Consider the following 23,730-nt stretch of genomic DNA (forward strand, 5'->3'; position numbering starts at 1 on the left):
GAAACAGCTAAAAACATCACAAACTTAAGTTTAATATGCATTATTAGCCTTTCCTCCATCACTTTCTTAGGTCTACATAGACAATCAACAAAATAATAACTCAAGCCTTAATTTGTAGTGTGTGCTGATTTCCATGGTGTAAATATTCCCACCATGGCCCCTTCCAGCTACCAACATGATGTAATTGAATTCAGAATTGGGAAGAGATACACAGTAGCATGCTATTATCTAATTTTTGTCACACAGATAAAATAAATACAAGGAACCTCAAGAGCATAGGGATAATTACAGAGTAAAATAATTAAGAAGTAAGTTCTTTCCTTTGTTTTTAATATAACTTATTTCACTGTTTACGTAATTTACGTTTTAATGATGACTGTGCTTAACAGCCATCTTGCTAAATTCCTGAAAATTTAACCAACTCTCAGGAGACAGTAGAGCAGGCTCCAGCATACCACTGGTCCCTCCATGGCCTAAATATGTAAAATACAATTCTGAACACGCGTAACATGCAATCTACTAGTATCCTTCAGTATGTGAGTATGTGTGAGCTTCAGAGACTTCAGGAAACAGAGCACTGTAGCAAAGAGACACAAGGTCCCCCCCCCCCAAAAATACAGAGAATATTTATAAAAACAAAAATATAGAAATAGATACAAAGCACTGAGTATGTTAGAAAGGGTTGTTGCATTAAGGACTTCACAGATGAGACTTTTAGTTACCCATCCAGTACCTATTCTCCTTGTAGATTAGCCTGCCAGCCACCTATCAATTACCCATTCTCCTCTCCCTTCTTTTTTTTAATTAATTTATTTATTTTAGGCTGCATTGGGTCTTCATTGCTGTGCGCAGGCTTTCTCTAGTTGCGGCGAGCAGGGGCTACTCATCGTTGCTGTGAGTGAGCTTCTCACTGCGGTGGCTTCTCTTGTTGCAGAGCACAGGCTCTAGACACACAGACTTCAGTAGTTGTGGCTCGTGGGATCTAGAGCACAGGCTCAATAGTTGTGGCACACGGGCTTAGTTGCTCCGCGGCATGTGGGATCTTCCGAGACCAGGGCTTGAACCTGTGTCCCCTGCATTGGCAGGTGGATTCTTAACCACTGTGCCACCAGGGAAGCCCTATCCTCTCCCTTCTTACTAAAAGAACACTGTTATTCTTTGGACCACCCATGTGCCCAATTAAGAAATTATACTATCCAGCCTCCTTTGCATCTAGCAGTGGCCACGTGACAGTTTGAGCCAACGAGAAGTAAGTGGAAGTCACTCAGCAGGGCTTCCAAGAAGGCTTTCTTAAACAATTCACTCAGCTGGCACATGGTGTTTGTTCCTCAGTCTTTTTCTTTTCCATCTGGAATTCTGTATCAAGGCCCTGAGACCCGAAGGCTGAGAACCCATGCTTGAGATATTTGGGCAGAAATATAGAAGTCAGGTCCCTGATGACAACCTAGACCACCCTGCCATCCCTACCCTGCCTACCTCCAACTTTTCATTACATGAGGAAAACAGAAAACATAACTAGATTAAGCTACTCTCACTTGGCTTTTCTGCTACATGCAGCCAAACTTAAAAAGTCTAATTAATAAGGGATCAACATGAGAGGACTGGGAAAAATTGTCAAATGAGAACACGATAAAGCTCAGTCATCTGCATCACCATTCCAGTTTAAAATGCATCTGAAAGAGTCCTTCATTAATTCTCACTCAACCTGCCACTAGACATGTACAAGGACCGGAAAGAGAAAAGTAGGGCTGACTGTTAATGTATCCTAAGAATTTGGAAGGAATTTCAACTAACTGTGAGGCCATTAAAGTAGGAATGAAAAATAATTGGTGACCTATGGGTCATCCTTTGCTACCAGAACGTAGGTAACAAGATGACCAAAAAGAAAGCAGAGAGACAATCCATCCCTTTGCCACTATATCAGCCAGTGCTTCTTTGTTTCCAAATGACAAAAATTCAACTCACATTAGCATAAAAATTCAGGCAGTTAGTAAGACTCAGCTCGTCTTCATCTTTTGACTCTGCCTTTTCTCACAAAGGCTGAATTGAATGGATTTCAGGCTCCATGTGGCGGCCCTACCAGCTCCAAGATCGTATTCTCCTGGGCTCAGATGCAAAAAGAAAGAGTATGTATCTCTTTCTCAGCCTGGGAAAATTATATCTCACTGGTTCTGCCCAGGTCACACCCCACCTTTGAATGAATCACTGTGACTATGGAAATATGCAGTGCTCTCTGATTTGCAGTGCCAGAGCCACCTGTCTCCTCCTTAGACGCAGAGAAGGACACCTTTTAAAAACACAGGGACTGAGTGGAACGCATCACTTACTGTCACTTTCTACCTGCAGGGTGGGTGAGGACACACAAAGCTACACACTTTCTGAAAAGGATTTAATTATCTGAGACAGCACCACTTTGGGAAAATGTGCTCTAGGGGAACACTTGCTTCCCTATTCCCACCCCATATCAGCTCTGGGGAAGAGAGAAAGAGTATTCTCTCAAAGAAAAATTGAATTTGATACCAAAAGATGGAAGAATGCATAAGAGGGCAAAAACAATACCTATTATACTTACTGTTGCCCTCAGGTTAGAAATTCCATGTTTGCACTAATGGAAAACTGAGCAAGTCCCTCTCCTGTGGTGGCAATTCATTCTGAAATACCACTCCCCAGATTGCTCAAACAGTACAACATCTGTTTTTACACACACCAGGAGGCTGTAACTTCAAGGAACCAACTAACTAGGAAGGTGGGGAAAAGGAACATGAGGTACAGTCCTCAGTGTAGAACCTTGGAGGGAGGAAGCGAACGGAAGAGCACTGGATGAAGTCGATGCTGGGGATTATGATTTTTCATGTGCCACAATGACTCATGGAGTCAGAAGCAGTGGAAATACAATAAGATCCTGCCTCAACCAGGCAGTTGCCACACCACATAAATGCCTTCCAGACACTAGGAAGTGAACTGGGAGCACTTCGGTCAAAAACAAGAAGATGGAGTTATATTTATCAAGTTTAAAGAACAAAAAAGTAAGCCAGGGACACATACCAATTACAGACAAAGACTTAAGTAGCAAAGAGAGGAATTTACGTCGACAGAAGGAACAAACCACCATAAATTTTTATATCAACTAAGTAAAGCAAAAACTATTACAAATAAAAAGAAAAATTGATCAAAATATAATTTCAGATTGACAATAACAAAAATAAAATCACTACATGTCAAAATTTATCGGTAATGTAGTGTAAATATATTAGAGAATTGTTTTAGTTATTCATTCAGCCAAGGAACAAACTACTCCAGGACAAAGATTTTAAAATTAGTTCTCTCTCACCTTCCTTTTATTATCCTAATCAGCAACTTACTTGAAACTGAATAGCCTTGAATGGTTCTGTGTTTTCACAAGGGTGTTTGTTCTACTTACTGTATTCTTTATTTTTCTTCTCCACTGCCCTCTAGTCTATATTCTACCTGCCACCTATCCAATCACTTACTTAATATGACATCTTATTGACCTATTGTGTTTACTCAAATATATTTTTTAAGGGGAACTGATAGATAAGAAAATATAGGGACTTCTCTGGTGGTCCAGTGGTTAAGACTTTGCCTTCCAATGCAGGGGGTGCAGGTTCAATCCCTGGTTGGGGAGCTAAGATCCCACATGCCTCACCGCCAAAAGAACCAAAACATAAAACAGAAGCAATATTGTAACAAATTCAATAAAGACTTTAAAAATGGTCCACATCAAAAAAAAAATCTATAAAAAAGAAAGAAAATATAAGGTAAGGATCAAAGGTAGAAAGGACCATGTCCTTGGAGTTAAAGCACAGGATGAGAAATGCCATAAGAGGCAGATATAGGAGGTACTCTAGTTTGATACAGCTGCCGCAATGAAGTACCACAGACTGGGTAGCTTAAACAACAGAAATGTATTGTCTCACAGTTGTGGAAGCCACAAGTCTGAGATCAAGGCGTCGGCAGGGTTGGTTCCTTCTGAGGGCCATGAGGGAAGGATCTGTTACAGGCCTCTCTCCTTGGCTTGTGGATGGCTGTCTTCTCCCCATGTGTTTTCACATCATCTTCCTACTGTGCATTACTGTCTCTGTGTCCAAATTTCCCCTTTTTATAAGGATACCAGTCATATTGGATTAGGGTCCACCCTAATGACCTCATTTTAACTTGATTACCTCTTTCAAGACTGTATTTCCAAAAAGTTCACATTCTGTGACACTAGGATTCCAGTATATCTTTTTTCATTTTTCGGAGCGTGGGGAGAGACACAATTGAACCCATAACAGGAGGGATGAGTCTTTCTGAGAATGGACCAGAATAGAATTGGCACCACCTGCTGTCCAGTGAATGAAGTTTATATCTCTTTAATAAGCCACCTAAAATCACCACACTTTAGGAAACTCTTTCCTCCATGTTTTTTGCCTTATCACCCCTTAATTCATATCATCCATCTCCCCTCTTCCCATAAGTCAACTGGATCTATACTTTCCTATCTCAACTGGATCTATACTTTCCTATCTCCTACTGAATTTTTTGTCACTTAATAAATAAAACACATTTCTTCTTAATAAAACAAAAGTTACCATACACAGGTACAAGAGTGGTATAAAGCCCTTCACACCTGGTCCCCAAATAGCTCTAATCTACAAATGGACCCAATGAGTCCCTCTCAGGCTCTGAACCCAATCTTGGTAATATGCAGTGAATGTAAGAGTCTGGCTTTGAGCTATACTTCTGGTTCCATGCTAATAGAAAACTTCAGTTTGTCAGTAATTGATTTCCTGACTTGTGACCTAGGCTCCCAGTGACTGAATCCTTACCCTTTCTTCTTATTATTCCTTATCTAAGTTCCTAATTTCTGGACCAGCATCTCATGGCAAGATTCTTGTTTTCCCCTTTAAGAGTAGGATTTGCAATTTCTGAATTCTCTGCCTGCTATCTCAGTATGACCAAGAAATTGTATTCTTGTCCTGGATTTTATTCGCCTTAGAGTCAGGTCACTGATTAGGTTGTCAAAGTTTTATAATGTTAACACCTATCCCCTTGAAAAACTGTTGGTCCTGTCTCCACCTGGATATCATGGTACCTGCATATGGTAAGTATACAGCAAATGTTTGTGTTTTTTGAATAGATATTAATTGATGTTGGATATTTAACATTTGTTAATGTCACTTCTTCCTTACCAGACCAAGGACCAATACCCCAAAAATACATCTTCTTTCAAACTCACATGACTGTCTTTCCATCCTTGAAAAGTCTTGCTTTGCTCCCATGTACAAATTCCTGATCTTTATGGGAGTAAATGAGTCTCTACAGACTCAAATTCAGGACTTGCTCAGACTAGGATTCAAATCAAGTTATGTCAGCCCTGGTCAGACACTGACCCCACCACATGCATTATGGCTCCATATTATAAGTAGAAATTGCTCAGTCCTAAAATAAAGAAATGATCAAACATCTTCCAATTAGCCCTAATATCTCTTCAAATAGATCTAGACCTATGATGACAGAATCACTCCAATAAAGTTCAAGGAGCCTGTACAGAAAAGGGTTAACTCAGGCCTGGTTGCTCAAACCCCTGCACATTCTAAAGAAAGGCCTGATCTCAAGAGGACTGGCCCTTGGCCTACTCCTAGAAGACAACCTCTGAGCCCTTGGAATATCCTGCTTGATAAGGGTTTTATATTCCTGAGGCCTTGGGGCCAGATTGTATCAGTTTGACCAGATGATTTATGCTAATAATGCAACCCATGGTGAATCCCTGTTTTTGTATGCATGAGGTCCTGGGCCATGTTCTACCAGGTTGATCTCTGGGGGGTTGAATAGTGGGTAGCTAAGTTTAATCATGTGGATGCTGCATGCTTACAAGAACAACCTGAAACCTTTTAAAGCTACAAACCCTGAATACCAAGGCTCAGGTAAGCTCCCCTTGTTGGCAACACTTGGTACCTGCTGTCACACATCATTGCTGGGAGAATTAAGCATGTTCATGTGACTCCACTGGGAGAAGAGACCTGCAAGCTTATACCTGGTTCCTCCTGGACTTCACTCATTCACCTTTTACCTTTGCTAATTTTAATCTGTAACCTTTCACTGTAATAAACTATAACTGTGAATATAACAGCTTTTTTGAATCCTGTAAGTCCTTCTAGCAAATCATCAAGTCTGAGTATGATCTTGAGGAGCCCTGGTTCAGAGCCACTTTGAGTGAATACCAAAATGAGTAAGAAAAGCCAATTATTTTAATTTCTTTATCCCTGTAGATTTTTGGTACTGAGAACATTTAGGACTTTTATATAGATCTATCCCTTTTCCTTGGTTTTCACCTATATATCAAATCCTCAAGATGAATTGTTTATATCTAGAAACTTTTTCAATGTCTAAATGCATTGACCAAGAAATTCAACCTCCATAGATTTAACAAAAGGAAATGCTCACACATGATTACATAGATAGGTGTAGGATATTCATTCCAGTATTACTTGTAAGTAAAAAATCAGAGGTGACATATATCCTTCAGCACAGAGATGTTATAATACATAATTTGGAACACTATGTAGCTGGGTACTGATATGGAATGCAATCCAAGAACGATTGTTGGGGATAAAAATCAAGTATGCAGAATATAGCTTCATTTTTATAAAAGCAAAATAAAATCCTAATTATTTTTGTTTGTGTAACCATAGAAAAAGAGGTAGAATCTCATTTATCTGATGCCAGTGGGTATCATGGAGCAAAGAAGGGAGGGTGTAATAAGAAATTTCTCTGGTATTATTTAAGTATTTTTCAATCATTTTTGGCTTGGTTTGGTATCATTTTTGTACTTTTCCCAGATTTTTAAAATACCAGACATTCCAACATTTAAGCACTTTGCCTTTATCTACAATGCCAAAACCACCTGGCACTAATCAGACAAGTCACCAATGTTAGCGTTGGTGTAGCATTTACCTCTACCTCTCCCTCTGGGAAAATCTCACCTGAGCTGTGCTCCTGGTTTAGCAGATGGGATCTGGCTCACCAGGTGTGAGAACAAGTAGCTGGAGGGGAGCTGGCAGATATCCTGCATGAGAATGAGGCTCCTTCCTAGGTGCTCATTTGACCTTACTGTACCTTGTCACAAAGATCTTTAAAAACGAAGCATGAATGCCCTAGTTTCCCTGGGTCATGAAATTCCCTAAGCAGGAATTCCTCTCATGAACCCTTGCTGTATACCCTGTGGGGTTGAGGGAGCTCCCGACTACTGAAGAGCAGTGTGAGTACTGACTGTGGGTTGCAACCATTATGGAGTGGTAAAGAGCATTCTTCCTGGCTATATTCCTGCTTAGCCAAATGGTGATGTGATCTCATGCAAGTCCACTTCTACTCTGAATATCGGTTTTCATCATCTATAAGAATCATGAATAGATCATCTCTAATGTCTTTTACAGCACTACAATTCTAACTGTATTATCACAATAAATTAGCTCCATTTTCCTTCACCTGGATACAGTTTCTCCCCTTCTACAGGGCTACTGCTTCCAATCAAATACGCTTGTCATTCCCACGAAGAGAAGGAAAGGTTAGGCTGCTATAGGAAAGAAAAACAAACAAACAAACAGGGTGATTCCTGTTGGGAAAGTATCACCCATCACACAACTCCTCATCTAAAATGAGAATAAAGAAATATATTAAATACTTTTACATGTTTAAAATAAAGCTACCCACTTCATATTAGTTGTATTATAGAATTCTAATTCTAACACAGAAATGTATGTCTTTTGATGTCTATCAAGAAGGTGAATTAAAACTTTGATTAATGAAAAGAATGTTTCATATTCATATGTCCTCTTTTATCTTTTCTGTGAATAAGGAAGGAACATTAATCTGACAAAAAAAAAAGGAAGGCTCAGCGTGGGGAGAATAAGGAATAGACCACCACGTTAACAGAAATGTAATTCAAAGAACTCATGATCATTTTCAATTTCTAGGACCAACTTCTAGCTATTCTGAACATTTGTTTTTGTCTCTCAATTTGAAGTCTTATCAGGAAATACAAAAAGAAAAACATTCATTTATGGTCTTCATCTCCAGAATAAATTGAGCCTTATTATAAAATGTCCACACTTTTCTATTGCAATTAATCTGGTCACAAGAAGGCCAACTGCAGAAGATTAATGGATCACAAATGAGGGCTGCTGTGCATGGCAGAATGACCACCACCATCACCTCAGACATGACACCACATGACCCAAGTGTCCAATACTTCTACAACAAATTGCAACACACATACAATGGCACTAACTCTATTTCTAAAACAGCTTAGCATTATGAGTTCCTGAAATTTAATTTACATTCTTTTTCACTTTTGCAATTATAAATCCCTGAAGTTAAGGTTTATGGAAATATGTTGGTAAAATCTGTCCTATAGCACTAAATGGGCAATTGATATCAACAATATTTATGGTGTCTTGAAGCAGCTTTTGTGTTTCAAATTGTTTACTGAAGGAGCTAATTTTAGGTTGAACACCAATAACATCTGAAAAAATAACCTTGAAAAACTATACAAATAGCAACTAAAAGGCAATGTTATGTGATGCTGTAATTTAGCTGGTAAGCACATTTACAGAACAGCTGTGAACCAAAGGATTTTGTTACAATCTGAGGTAGGCACAAAATATAGAGATGACAAAGTCTTTTTCTTGAAAAAACGTACACTCTACATAGGGTCCAGAGTATGGGAGGTAACACAGTATTTTGGTAAGGAAAGGTATAAACTCATCTGAAATCAAATTGAGAATGTAAATGCTAAGAGTTTATGAAAGGAAGCTGTGAAACAAATCAAAAAGGATTAAATATGTATAGCTACATACTCAGAAGAGCTTGTTTAGAAGGAAGATGTAACAAATGGCAGCATTTTATGGCATAATAGAAATGGCCTCAAGTTTGGAGATAAAAATTGGAAAGGGCAATAGAAATTTCAGATGGAGATAGGAATCAGCAACATTTTGGTAGAATCTTTCTGCTTAATACTTCTTGCGTCATTGCTTGGAGCAAGAAAAGTGTAAGGATACTCCAAGTACCTGGACTGGACTCTAAGAGTAAAGATAAGGGTAGTGACATTAAGGACTCGTGTTATCAAGAGATTCCAGAAAAACCTAAGGTTCTTGGAGTATCATGTGTGCATATTCATACTTTGGGGTTCCACTTTAGAAATTCTAACCATTGTACAATGGTAGCAAACAATGTCAATGTTGCAGATCTTCAGTGATTAATCCCAAAGCAGCTCCTCCTCAATCTGGTTGGTGTTCCATAACACTTATAAATACTTATGCATGAGCCTGAGTCATATAGAAAAGGGAAAGTCTGAAAATTACTTGTACAGCCAAATCCTTGATATCAGCTTCTTTTATTTTTCTTGTTTCTTTCACTTAAAGGTACATTTAAAAGCTTCCAATAGCAGCCATAATTGGATAGCTGGTATCAAACTAATCATCCCACTGAAAAATTACAATATTTTAAAATAACTGTGGGCATTGGAGGGAATGGAGCTTTGGTACATGCGGGAAGAAAGGAACAGGTGGTGAGATTTAGCATATTCATCTGGCTCTTTCCCTGAGGTTGCTTTCCCGTTTCCTGTAAACAGAGGAATAGACACCTGGCAGAAACACAGTGGTCTAAATGGGCTATGGAGAAAGAGTTTGGAGTTCAGGTGGCCAAAGCAGCTAGAACTTGAAAATTAAAATCACAGAAGGTAGGGAGCCTCAGGAAAGCAAGCCCCATGAGCTGTATATAAATTCCCCTCAAGTTATTGACTAACACCTGAACTTTACACATGATGAGTTTGAACATAAGAGAGGTAATTTCTAGCAAATTTGATAAGGCAAGAAAGAAATAAAAGCCATGGAATTTGTCATCTAGTCTCAGACAACATGATTATCTATTAGAAAATTCCACTGAATCTAAAAAAAGCCCCTAGAGCTAATAAGTGGGTTTAGCAAGATCACAAGGTACAAAAATCAATTGTATTTGAACATACTCACAATTAACAATTAGAAACTAGAATTAAAGAAAGAGTACTATTTATAATAGCACCTCAGATACAAATCTGACAAAATATGTGCAGGCATTTTGTATTGAAAATTATACAACACTTATCAAAGAAGTCAGAATTGGGATAAAGAACATCTAAATGAATGGAGACATACACACTGTTCGTGGATCAGAAGACTCAATACTGTTGTGAATTTTTCCCCAATTGGTCTTTAGACTCCACATAATCTCAGTGAAAATCCTAGCATTTTTAGTAGATAACAACAAGCTATTTCTAACATTTATGTCAAAGGCAAAGAAACTAAAGCAGTCAAAACAATTCTTTTAAAGAAGAGCAAAGCTGGAGAACTCCTGTGACCTGATTTCAAGAAAATATGAAGCTCTAGTATCCAAGACAGTAAAGTACTAATGAAAGGACAGATACAGACCAACATAGCAGAGTAAACGTTCCAGAAATAGGCTCACAGACACAGTCAACAGACTTTTGACAAAGGGAATTCAGTGGAGAAGACATAGTCATTTAAACAATTGGATATGCATATGAAAATAAAATATTCTCAAAAAACTAGAAATAAACTTGGGCAATTGGGATTGACATGTATACACTGATGTGTATAAAATTGATGACTAATAAGAACCTGCTGTATAAAAAAATAAATTAAATTAAATTAAAAAATTTAAAAATAAAACTAGAAATAACCAAATGTCCATCAGCAGAGGAATGGATAAATAAATTGTGGTATATTCATTTAACTGAATATTACACAGTGTTGGAAAAGAGCAAATTCCTAAATACTCAAGAATATGGATAAATCTCACAGACATTATGTTAGAAGCCAGACGTAAAAGACTATACATCCATGTGATTCCACTTATATGAATGTCTAGAATAGGCAAAACTATCCCATGAAAACAGGCATCAAAATAATCATTTCATTTCTGGAATACTGACTGTGAAGAGACAAAAGGGAGCCTTTTGGGTGGTGATAAATTTCTTTATCTTGATCTGATAGTAGTTACACAGGCACATACATATGAAAAAATTCAATGAAATGAACACTTAGGATGTGTGCACTTTACTGTATTTATGTTGTTATGCCTCATTTTTAAAAGTAAGGAAGAAAGGAAAAAAGTAGAGGGAGGGAGAAAGGAAGAGAAGGAGAGAGAGGGAGGGAAGGAAGGAGAACTTTATATATTGCTACTGTGTGATGATATGATCTCCAGGATATATTGTAGAGTAAAAAATTGAAACTCAGAAAAATATTTATTACATGACACTTTTTATCTAAGAATGGAGACAGGGAGATACCAATATGTATATTTATGAAAAAGTAACAGTTGATGAATAAACCAAAAATGAATAAACTGCTATATATAGGAGAGGAAGAGAATAGGGTGCAGGCAACAAGGATGAAAGCTACGTCTTTGAATGTACTTTATTATTTTGATTTTGGAACCATGTAAATGCTCTTACATAATTTTTTAAAATAGATTAAAAAAGAGTGCTCTGTAAAAATAACTGAAACAAATGTACCTAATAGTATATCAAATTGATAGTATGAATATATACAGAAGAATTATTTCAAGTGACTCTAAAACATATTTGAGTGTATCTCCCTCTGGGAACATATACAAAAGAAAGGAACTGTCAAGAAATCACAAACTGTATTCAGCTGTACTCGTTTTAGTACAAATATTGCCACCATTACTTTTTAAATACAGTAAATAAGAAATGTCATCAGGAAATATTTTCTGCATAAAAGAAGAGAGATGCAAATATAAGTCAAAAATTATCTGTTTTAGTCCAAGAAGACCTAAATAGATATTTCTCCAAAGAAGACATACAGATAGCCAACAGGCACATGAAAAGATACTCAACATTGCTAATTATTAGAGAAATGCAAATAAAAACTACAGTGAGGTATCATCTCACACTGGCCATAAATGACCATTACTAAAATGTCTGCAAACAATAAATGCTGGAGAGCAAGCCCACTCCTAGGCATATATCTGGAGAAAAACATGGTTCAAAAGGATACACGCACCCAACTGTTCACTGCAGCGCTGTTTACAATAGCCAAGACATGGAAGCAATCTAAATGTCCATCAGCAGATGAATGAATAAAGAAGATGTGGTACATACATACAATGGAATATTACTCAGCCAGTTAAAAAGAATGAAATAATGCCATTTACAGCAACATAGATACATGGAGATTATCACACTAAGTGAAGTAAGTCAGACAGAGAAAGACAAGTATCATATGATATCATTTATATACAGAATCTAAACAACAACAAAAAAGATACAAATGAACTTATTTACAAAACAGAAACAGACTCAGAGACTTAGAGAACGAACTTATGGTTACCATGGGGGAAGGGTGGGGGAGAGGGATAGATTGGGAGTTTGAGGTTGACATGTACACTCTGTTATATTCAAAATAGATAACCAACAAGGACCTAGTGTATAGCACAGGGAATGCTGCTCAATATTCTGTAATAACCTAAATGGGAAAAGAATTTGAAAAAGAATAGATACATGTAAATGTATAACTGAATCACTTCGCTGTACACCTAAAACTAACACAACATTGTTAATCAACTATGTTCCAATATAAAATTTAAAAAAAATTTTTAAATGCTGGAGAGGGTGTAGAGAAAAGGGAACTCTCCTACACTGTTGGCAGGGATGTAAATTGGTGCAGCCACTACGGAAAACAGTATGGAGGTTCCTTAAAAAACAAAAAATAGAGTTGCTGTATGATCTAGCAATCCCACTCCTGGGCATATATCTAGAGAACACTCAAACTCAAAAAGACACATGCACCCCAATGTTCATAGCAGCACTATTTATAATAGTCAAGACATGGAAGCAACCTAAATGTCCAGTGACAGATGACTGGATAAAGAAGATGTAGTATATATATATATACTACCCAACCATTAAAAAAAATGAAATAATGCCATTTGCAGCAACAATGGATGGACCTAGAGATTATCATACTAAGTGAAGTAAGTCAGAAAGAGTACAAATATCATATATCACTTATAATTAGAATTTAAAATATGACACAAATGAACTTATTTACAAAACAGAAACAGACTCACAGAATAGAAGACAAATTTATGGTTACCAAAAGGGAAAGGGGGTGAGAGAGGGATAAATTAGAAGTTTGGGATTATCATATAGAAACAACTATATATAAAACAAATCAATAACAGTGTCCTACTGTATAGCACAAGGAACTATATTCAGTATCCTGTAATAAACCATAATGGAAAAGAATATGAAAAAGAATATATATATTATATATAAAATTATATTATAATTATATAAATATATAACTGAATCACTTTGCTGTACACCAAAAACTAACACAATGTTGTAAATCAACTATACTTCAATAAAAAATTTTAAAAATTTTAAAAATTATCGGCTTTAGTCTGAGTCTTTTTCCCTATATTTCTTCAAAATAACTGTTATCCATCACCTCAAATGTAGCTTGGGGATAAGCTTGCAGGTCTGGGAAATGGGGAATCAAGTCTGGGGCCCAAATGAGATTGAAGACTAACAAGCACTACATTATATTGATTCTGACTCTGGTGAACCATCAACCCAGAAGAGTTCTGATTTTGGTAGAAAGACAGAAACATCTTAGTTCTAAACTTTCTCACCACAAAGAAGAGCAAGGAAAATGAAAAATAAACTTATAAATTGTATTTTCAATGAAACCAAGAAAAAGAAACATCAGAAAACTTCAAATTGCAAATAATTGCTGCCCAAAGATGGATCAGAACCAGAAGGAAGGAAAGATGTGCAGAGGAGCCTGAGGGAGAATGATCTCAGAAGGAACCAGCAAATACAAAAACTATAAAAGGGTGAGTTGGCCTGGAAGGCTCTACCTCCTGCTGAACAGTCTAGGTGAGCCTAAGGCTGATGAGTGAAATGAATAAAGATGGGACTTCACAAGAGGCCATCTGCTAAGTCTTTTGCTAGGGCAACAGGAGAGGACACCCTTGAGAGCTGTGAAGCCTAGAAATGTACCCTGGCCTCATACCTCCACCGGAACTTCCTGCTAACCACACACACACACAAATCTATCTCATTAAAATACGAGTAACAACAAAAAAGATGCTCTATATTCACACAAAGATACTACAAGGAAATATATTGATGAAAAGATGAAAAAGAGCAAGATAGCTTTCTTACAGACAGTAAAACCCCAGAAAAATATTGATACAAAACAGGTTAAAAAGCGCAACCTAACATTCCAGCTGAGAATCTTAACCCTTTATGCAGCAACTGAAACTATAAAGGAGAAATACCAAAACTCAGAGAAGAGATGTCAGACAAGAGGAAGTGACAGTTAATAACAGGAGGATAGGCAAGAGGAACTGACAGCACTCAGAAAAGAAATAGAAAAAAATGACAAAGTCACTTCAGAAATGAAGACTAAACTACAAGGAATACAAGGAAGAGCAGACACCATAAAAAGCACAGTAAGGATACAGAGGATAGAAAAAGAAAATCGAACAAAATGCAAAATAAAATAGAAAGAGGCAAAAAGGACTACATTAAAAAAGTCAGGACTAAAATATTTACAGATAGATAGATCTATATATATATATTATATATAGATAGATATAGATGTCAATGAAGAAACAAAACCAAAATGATGGAACATAACAAACATTTTAAACTATTTAAACAACAGAAAAAACCTTGCCTGAAATGAAACAAAGAAAGGAAAGGAGGGAGGGGGAGAGGTGGGGAGTAGAGAGGAAGGAAGACAGACTGAGCTGAATCTACATATAGAAAGGGCACACAGAGCACCAGGGAAAGATGACCCAGAATGGTCAACACTGAGGCATATTCTAGAAAATTATTTGAATTTTAAAATAAGAAAAAAAGGAGCTTTTGTGTAAACAGTAAAAAGAACAAGTCACTTATAGGGCAGAAAAAACAAGCTTGATCAGATTTATTGACAACAACATTCAATAAAGACCACAGAAGACAGCAGAGCAGCACCTACAAGATACTCATGCTAAGATGTATGTAGCTCAAGGATTTTATACAGCTCAACTGTTCCTAAAGTATAAAGTCTGCAGACAAATACAGATGACTCTCATTGTTCGTGGTAATTATGTTCTATAAGGTCACTCTAGACACTGAATTAGCAAACCCTGAACCATTGCTCCTAAGATAAACACAGGGTTAGGTTCCTGGGAGTCTCTGGTCACAACACAACAAAAAATAACAGAACTAAGACCAAACATACATTTTTCTATCAATACATGTATGTAAGCTTAAGTAATCTATTGAAAGGAAAAGATCTTCAGATAGGATCACAAAACAGAATCCACCTCTGTACTCTATACAAAAGACATGCCTAAAACTAATTTTAAACACAAGAAATAAAATAAAGGAAAAACAGAAAGAAAAAAAACAGAGGTTGTGACTATAATATTACACAAGGTAGAATTCAGATCAAGCATCAAAAGAGACAAAGAATGGTACTACATCACTCAAGGTCACAATTCACAATAAAGACATTCCAGTTATGTTTTATGCTCACCAACCAAGTTGGGTTTACTGACACTGCTGCAAGAAGGGAGACCACAGCTCAGGGGGAAACTTGGGGTGTCTCAGTAACCTAAGGAGGACTTGTTAGAAGATTTGGGTCTGTTAGGTGATTAGGAGGAGGGTTCAAGGAAATGTGATTTAGCTCTGGATCAGGTAGTATCCGAAAGTGGGAATGATTAATTCTATGACTGGGTATCTTAATAATGTTTATTAAGAACAGAGTAGGAACTAACACACCATTGTAAAGCAATTATACTCCAATAAAGATGTTAAAAAAAAAAAAAACAGAGTAGGGTTAAGGTTGTGATTGGTAATTGCAAATACCTTACTGTGGGACTTCTCAGCTTCCATAATCATGTGAGCCACCCTTCATGCTAAATCTCTTTCTATACCTCCATATGTATCCTATTGTTTCTCTGGAGAAGCCTGACTAATATAGTGAAGCAGCAGTCGCTCATGTTAACTGGGAGAAGGGGATGTGTGGTCATTTTTCTGACTTGCACAGTGTTCTTCATTTTACCTTTGCCCACACATGATTATGGAGTGGTCTTTTTGTCTCACATTATCTTGTGACCTTGTCTGATGTTGGTATTCTGTGATGTGTGAGTTCAACAGTGGAATATCATGGCCTACCTGTAAGAGCCAGGTCAGGCACCAATTGGCTGCTATCAGGGGCTGTTTTTTTTTTTTCCTTAATATCTGCTTCTTTTTTTCCCTCAATGTCTAAACACAAAAAAAATCCAAGTAGCAACTTTCATAAAACAGAAATTACACGGACTTCCCTGGTGGCGCAGTGGTTAAGACTCCATGCTCACAATGAAGGGACCCAGGTTCAATCTCTGGTCAGGGAACTAGATCCCACATGCATGTCGCAACTAAGAGTTCACATGTCACAACTAAGGAGCCCACGAGCCACAACTAAGGAGTCCACCTGCCACAACTAAGACCCAGTGCAAACAAACAAATAAATAAATAAATAAATATTTTAAAAAATAGAAATTACAGAAGGAGATATTGAAATACTAACAATAGGAGATCTAAACTTACCTCTCTTTGTCTAAGATCAATTTGAACAAAAATCAGGACACAGATACTGACACAACATAATCTATAATATAGATCTGATTGATATATATCATCTTATATATTTTTTTCCCTTGGTTCTTTGCTGTACTTTATTTTTTTATTTTTTAAATTTTTTAAACATCTTTATTGGAATATAATTGCTTTACAATGTTCTGTTAGTTTCTGCTCTATAACAAAGTGAATCAGCTATATGCATATGTATACCACCATATCCCCTCCCTCTTGCATCACCTTCCACCCTCCTTATCCCACCCCTCTAGGTGGTCACAAAGCACGGAGCTGGTCTGCCTGTGCTATGCAGCTCCTTCCCACTAGCTATCTATTTTACCTTTGGTAGTGTATATATGTCAATGTTACTCTCTCACTTTGTCCCAATTTACCCTTCCCCCTCCCCATGTCCTCAAGTCCATTCTTTACAACAGTGTCTTTATTCCTGTCCTGTCCCTATGTTCATCAGAACCTTTTTTTTTTTAAGATTCCATATATATGTGTTATCATACAGTATTTGTTTTTCTCTTTCTGACTTACTTCACTCTGTACGACAGACTCTAAGTCCATCCACCTCACTACAAATAACTCAATTTCATTTCTTTTTATGGCTGAGTAATACTCCATTGTATATATGCGCCACATCTTCTTTAACCATTCATCTGTTGATGGACACTAAGGTTGCTTCCATGTCCTGGCTGTTGTAAATAGTGCTGCAATGAACATTGTGGTACATGACTCTTTTTGAATTATGGTTTTCTCAGGGTATATGCCCAATAGTGGGATTGCTGGGTCATATGGTGGTTCTATTTTCAGTTTTTTAAAGAACCTCCATACTGTTCTCCATAGTGGCTGTATCAATTTACATTCCCACCAACAGTGCAACAGGGTTCCCTTTTCTCCACACCCTCTCCAGCATTTATTGTTTGTAGATTTTTTGATGATGGACATTCTGACTGGTGTGAGGTGATACCTCATTGTAGTTTTGATTTGCATTTCTCTAATGATTAGTGATGTTGAGCATCCTTTCATGTGTTTGTTGGCAATCTGTATATCTTCTATAGAGAAATGTCTATTTAGGTCTTCTGCCCATTTTTGGATTGGGTTGTTAGTTTTTTTGATATTGAGCTGCATGAGCTGTTTGTATGTTTTGGAGATTAATTCTTGTCAATTTCTTTGCAAATATTTTCTCCCATTCTGAGGGTTGTCTTTCCATCTTGTTTATGGTTTCCTTTGCTGTGCAAAAGCTTTTAAGTTTCATTAGGTCCCATTTGTTTATTTTTGTTTTTATTTCCATTTCTTTAGGAGGTGGGTCAAAAAGGATCTTGCTGTGACTTATGTCATACAGTGTTCTGCCTATGTTTTCCTCTAAGAGTTTGATAGTGTCTGGCCTTACATTTAGGACTTTAATCCATTTGAGTTTATTTTTATGTATGGTGTTAGGAAGTGTTCTAATTTCATTCTTTTACATGTAGCTGTCCAGTTTTCCCAGCACCATTTATTGAAGAGGCTGTCTTTTCTCCACTGTATACTCTTGCCTCCTTTATCAAAGATAAGGTGACCATATGTGTGTGGGTTTATCTCTGGGTTTTCTATCCTGTTCCATTGATCTATATTTCTGTTTTTGTGCCAGTACCATACTGTCTTAATTACTGTAGCTTTGTAGTATAGTCTGAAGTCAGGGAGCCTGATTCCTACAACTCCGTTTTCCTTTCTCAAGATTGCTTTGCCTATTTGGGGTCTTTTGTGTTTCCATACAAATTGTGCAATTTTTTGTTCTAGTTCTGTGAAAAATGCCATTGGTAGTTTGATAGGGATTGCATTGAATCTCTAGATTGCTTTGCGTAGTATAGTCATTTTCACAATGTTGATCCTTCCAATTCAAGTACATGGTATATCTCTCCATCTGTTGGTATCATCTTTAATTTCTTTCATCAGTGTCTTATAGTTTTCTGCATACAGGTCTTTTGTCTCCTTAGGTAGGTTTATTCTTAGGTATTTTATTCTTTTTGTTGTGATGGTAAATGGGAGTGTTTCCTTAATTTCTCTTTTAGATTTTTCATCATTAGTGTATAGGAATGCAAGATTTCTGTGCATTAATTTTGTACCCTGCTACTCTACCAAATTCATTGATTAGCTCTAGTATTTTTCTGGTAGCATCTTTAGGATTTTCTATGTATGGTATCATGTCATTGGCAAACAGTGACAGTTTTACTTCTTCTTTTCCAATTTGGATTCATTTTATATCTTTTTCTTCTCTGATTGCTGTGGCTAAAACTTCCAAAACTATGTTGAATAATAGTGGTGAGAGTGGGCAACCTTGTCTTGTTCCTGATCTTAGAGGAAATGCTTTCAGTTTTTCACCATTGAGAACGATGTCGGCTGTGGATTTGTCATATGTGGCCTTTATTATGTTGAGGTAGGTTCCCTCTACGCCTACTTTCAGGAGAGTTTTTATCATAAATGGGTTTTGAATTTTGTCAAAAGCTTTTTCTGCATCTATTGAGATGATCATATGGTTTTTGTCCTTCAACTTGTTAATATGGTGTATCACGTCAATTGATTTGCATATATTGAAGAATCCTTGTATTGCTGGGATAAACCCCACTTGATCTTGGTGTATGATCCTTTTAATGTGCTGTTGAATTTTATTTCCTAGTATTTTGTTGAGGATTTTTGCATCTATGTTCATCAGAGATACTGGCCTGTAGTTTTCTTTTTTTCTGACATCTTTGCCTGGTTTTGGTATCAGGGTGATGGTGGTCTCGTACAATGAGTTTGGGAGTGTTCCTCCCTCTGCTATATTTTGGAAGAGTTTGAGAAGGATAGGAGTTAGCTCTTCTCTAAATGTTTGATAGAATCCACCTGTGAAGCCATCTGGTCCTGTGCTTTTGTTTGTTGGGAGATTTTTAATCACAGTGTCAATTTCAGTGCTTGTGATTGGTCTGTTTATATTTTCTATTTCTTCCTGGTTCAGTCTCAGAAAGTTGTGCTTTTCTAAGACTGTGTCCATTTCTTCCAGGTTGTCCATTTTATTGGCGTATAGTTGCTTGTAGTACTCTCTCATGATCCTTTTTATTTCTGCAGTGTCAGTTGTTACTTCTCCTTTTTCATTTCTAATTCTATTGATTTGAGTCTTCTCCCTTGTTTTCTTGGTGAGTCTGGTTAATGGTGTATCAATTTTGTTTACCTTTTCAAAGAATCAGCTTTTAGTTTTATTGATCTTTGCTATTGTTTCCTTCATTTCTTTTTCATTTATTTCTGATCTGATCTTTATGATTTCTTTCCTTCTGCTAACTCTGGGGTTTTTTTGTTCTTCTTTCTCTAATTGCTTTAGGTGTAAGTTTAGGTTGTTTATTGGAGATGATTTTGTTTCTGAGGTAGGATTGTGTTGCTATAAACTTCCCTCTTAGAACTGCTTTGCTGCATCCCATAGGTTTTAGGTCGTCGTGTTTTCATTGTCATTTGTTTCTAGTAGTTTTTGATTTCCTCTTTGATTTCTTTGGTGATCTCTTGGTTATTTAGTAGCATATTGTTTAGCCTCCATGTGCTTGTATTTTTTACAGTTTTTTTCCTGTAATTGATATCTAGTCTCATAGAGTTGTGGTCGGAAAAGATACTTGATACGATTTCAATTTTCTTAAATTTACCAAGGCTTGATTTGTGACCCAAAATTAGCAAGATATGCTAATGTTCCAAGAGCACTTGAGAAGAAAGTGTATTCTGTTGTTTTTGGATGGAATGTCCTATAAAGATCAATTAGGTCCATCTTGTTTAATGTGTCATTTAAAGCTTGTGTTCCCTTATTAATTTTCATTTTGGATGATCTGTCCATTGGTGAAAGTGGGGTGTTAACGTCCCCGACTATTACTGTGTTACTGTTAATTTCCCCTTTTATGGCTGTTAGCATTTACCTTATGTATTGAGGTGCTCCTTTGTTGGGTGCATAAATATTTACTATTGTTATATCTTCTTCTTGGATTGATCCCTTGATCATTATGTAGTGTCCTTCTTTGTCTCTTGTAATAGTCTTTATTTTAATGTCTATTTTGCCTGATATGAGAATTGCTACTCCAGCTTTCTTTTGATTTCCATTTGCATGGAATATCTTAATCCATCCCCTCACTTTCAGTCTGTATGTGTCCCTAGGTCTGAAGTGGGTCTCTTGTAGACAACATATGTATGGGTCTTGTTTTTGAACCCATTCAGCCAGTCTATGTCTTTTGGTCAGAGCACTTAATCCATTTACATTTAAGGTAATTATCGATATGTATATTCCTGTTACCATTCTCTTAATTGTCTTCTGTTTGTTTTTGTAGGTCTTCTCCTTCTCTTGTGTTTCCTGCCTAGAGAAGTTCCTTTAGCATTTGTTGTAAAGCTGGTTTGGTGGTGCCGAGTTCTCTTAGCTTTTGCATATCTTTAAAGGTTTTAATTTCTCCATCAAATCTGAATGAGATCGTTGCTTGGTAGAGTAATCTTGGTTGTAGGTTTTTCCCTTTTGTTACTTTAAATATGTCCTGCCACTCCCTTCTGGCTTGCAGGTTTTCTGCTGAAAAATCAGCTCTTAATCTTATGGGGATACCCTTGTATGTTATTTGTTGCTTTTCCCTTGCTGATTTTAATATTTTTCTTTGTATTTAATTTTTGATAGTTTGATTAATATGTCTCAGCATGTTTCTCTTTGAGTTTATCCTGTATGGTACTGTCTGTGCTTCCTGGACTTGACTGACTATTTCCTTTCTCGTGTTAGGGAAATTTTCGACTATAATCTCTTCAAATATTTTCTCAGACCCTTTCTTTTCTCTTCTTCTTCTGGGAACCCTCTAATTTGAATGTTTTTGCATCTAATGTCCCAGAGGTCTCTGAGACTGTCCTCAATTCTTTTCATTCTTTTTTCTTTACTCTGCTCCCTGTCAGTTATTTCCACCATTTTATCTTCCAGCTCACTTTTCCATTCTTCTGTCTCAGTTATTCTGCTATTGATTCCTTCTAGAGTATTTTTAATTTCAGTAATTGTGTTGTTCATCACTGTTTGTTTGCTGCTTAGTTCTTCTAGATCCTTGTTAAGTGTTTCTTGTATTTTCTCCATTCTGTTTCCGAGATTTTGGATCATCTTTACTATCATTACTCTGAACTCTTTTTCAGGTAGGTTGCCTATTTTGTCTTCATTTATTTGGTCTTGTAGGTTTTCACCTTGCTCCTTTGTGTGTAACATTTTTTTTGTCATTTCATTTTTTCTTTTTTTAAAGGGTGCGGCTGTATTCCTGTCTTATTGGTTGTTTGGTCTGAGACATCCAGCACTGGAGTTTGCAGGCAGTTGGATAGAGCCAGGTCTTGGTGCTGAGATGAGGACCTCCAGGAGGCCTCACTCCAATTAATATTCCTTGGGGTCTGAGGTTCTCTGTTAATCCAGTAGTTTGGACTCGGAACTCCCACCACAGGAGCTTGGGCCCAACCTCTTGCCTGGGAACCAAGATCCCACAACTTTCGTGGCACAGTAAAAAAAGAAAAAAAGAAAAGAAAAAGAAAAAGAAAGAAAGAAAGAAAGGAGCAGTACAATATCAAAGAATAAAAAACAAATAAAATCAGAAAGATAAAAAATATATTAGGGAAAATAAAACTATAATTGAAACAATTGCAACAAGGTAAAATAAAACCACAACAGACAAAAGGAAAAAAAAGGGGAGGGAGGGAAACAAGCCAAAAGGAGAGAACAGTAACAAAGTATAAAGAATAAAATAAAATTAGAAAAATAAAAGATTTATTAGGAAAAATAAAAATATAAAAGAATCAACAATAATGAATCAACAAGGTCAAACAGAACCCCAATCTAAAAGAGGGAAAAAGAAAAAAAAAAAGCCTTGGCTATGGGGGCAGAGTTTAGGCAGGGGTGGAACTTAGGCAAGGGTGGGGTTTAGGGTGGGGCAGGACCTAGGCCGGTGGGAGGGTGATGTTTGAGCATGAGGCAGGGCCTAGGCTCAGGACCCATGTAGCTGGAAAAGGCCCTGGGGGTGGGGTGACTTTGAAGTGTGGGGTGGGGCCTCTTCTTAGGACCTGCGCAGAAGGGGAGAGGCAGCACGTTGAAAGGAGGGCATCTGGAATGTGGAGTTCCAGAGTTTGAAGATAGGGCCCTGAGTGAGGTTGTGTGGGTGGGGTTTAGGCCCAGCGTGTTGGAAGGGGTGTCAGAGGGGGGTCTCCAAGTGTAGAGGTAGGGCCCTGGGTGGGGGTATAGGGGCAGGGCTTGGGTTCTGCGCCATAGGAGGGAGGCTCCAAGAGCAGAGGTTTAGGCACAGGAGCCCAACAGGCCCCCTGGTGCCTAAGTGGGAAAGCGCTGGCCCCGTTCCCTTCTGTTCCTCTGTGTCCCTCCCCCACTGTCTCCTCCAGGGTCTCCCCCATCACCGCTGGACCCCTAAATGTGGGTGGGTCATGCTGGGTGTAGGAACTCCTCCCCTTCCCAAGCCACCCCTCAGGCATGCCAGTCCCGGAGGTCCAGGCTTTACTTTTGCTACCCCTTCCCTCCCTCCCACTCCATCAGGACCCGCACAGCTGGAGGGGGCCTCAGTGGGTAGAGGATCAGGCCCAGGATCTCAGCAGGTTCCTGGGGACCCAAGTGGGCAGGGGAAACCTAGCCATTCTCCCTTTTGATCCTCTGCCCTCCCAGTGGTCCCCCAACCTCCCCCTTCAGGCATGGGATCCCTTCCCCTCCCCCAGCCGCCCCTCAGGGGCACTAGTCCCATCCCACCACCACTTCTCCTCCCCCTTCACTCCCCCCATGCCCCATGTCCTACCGGGTCACTGGGGGTTCCTCCCGTCCCCTTAGGTGTCTGTGGTCCCCCAACAGTGCCTGGTAGGTTCCCTAGTTGTGAGGAGACATGAATTCCGCCTCCTCCTAGTCTGCCATCTTGACTCTGCCCCCCCTCATTTTATATTTTAAAACAGAAATGCATCTTATCTTTAAAATTGATTACCTATTGGTCCACAAGGAAAATCTTAATAAATCCCCAAAGATTAAAATAATATAGACCACCTAG

The sequence above is a fragment of the Balaenoptera acutorostrata genome, chromosome 3 (genome assembly GCF_949987535.1).
Source record: "Balaenoptera acutorostrata chromosome 3, mBalAcu1.1, whole genome shotgun sequence".
NCBI classification, from domain to species: Eukaryota; Metazoa; Chordata; class Mammalia; order Artiodactyla; family Balaenopteridae; genus Balaenoptera; species Balaenoptera acutorostrata.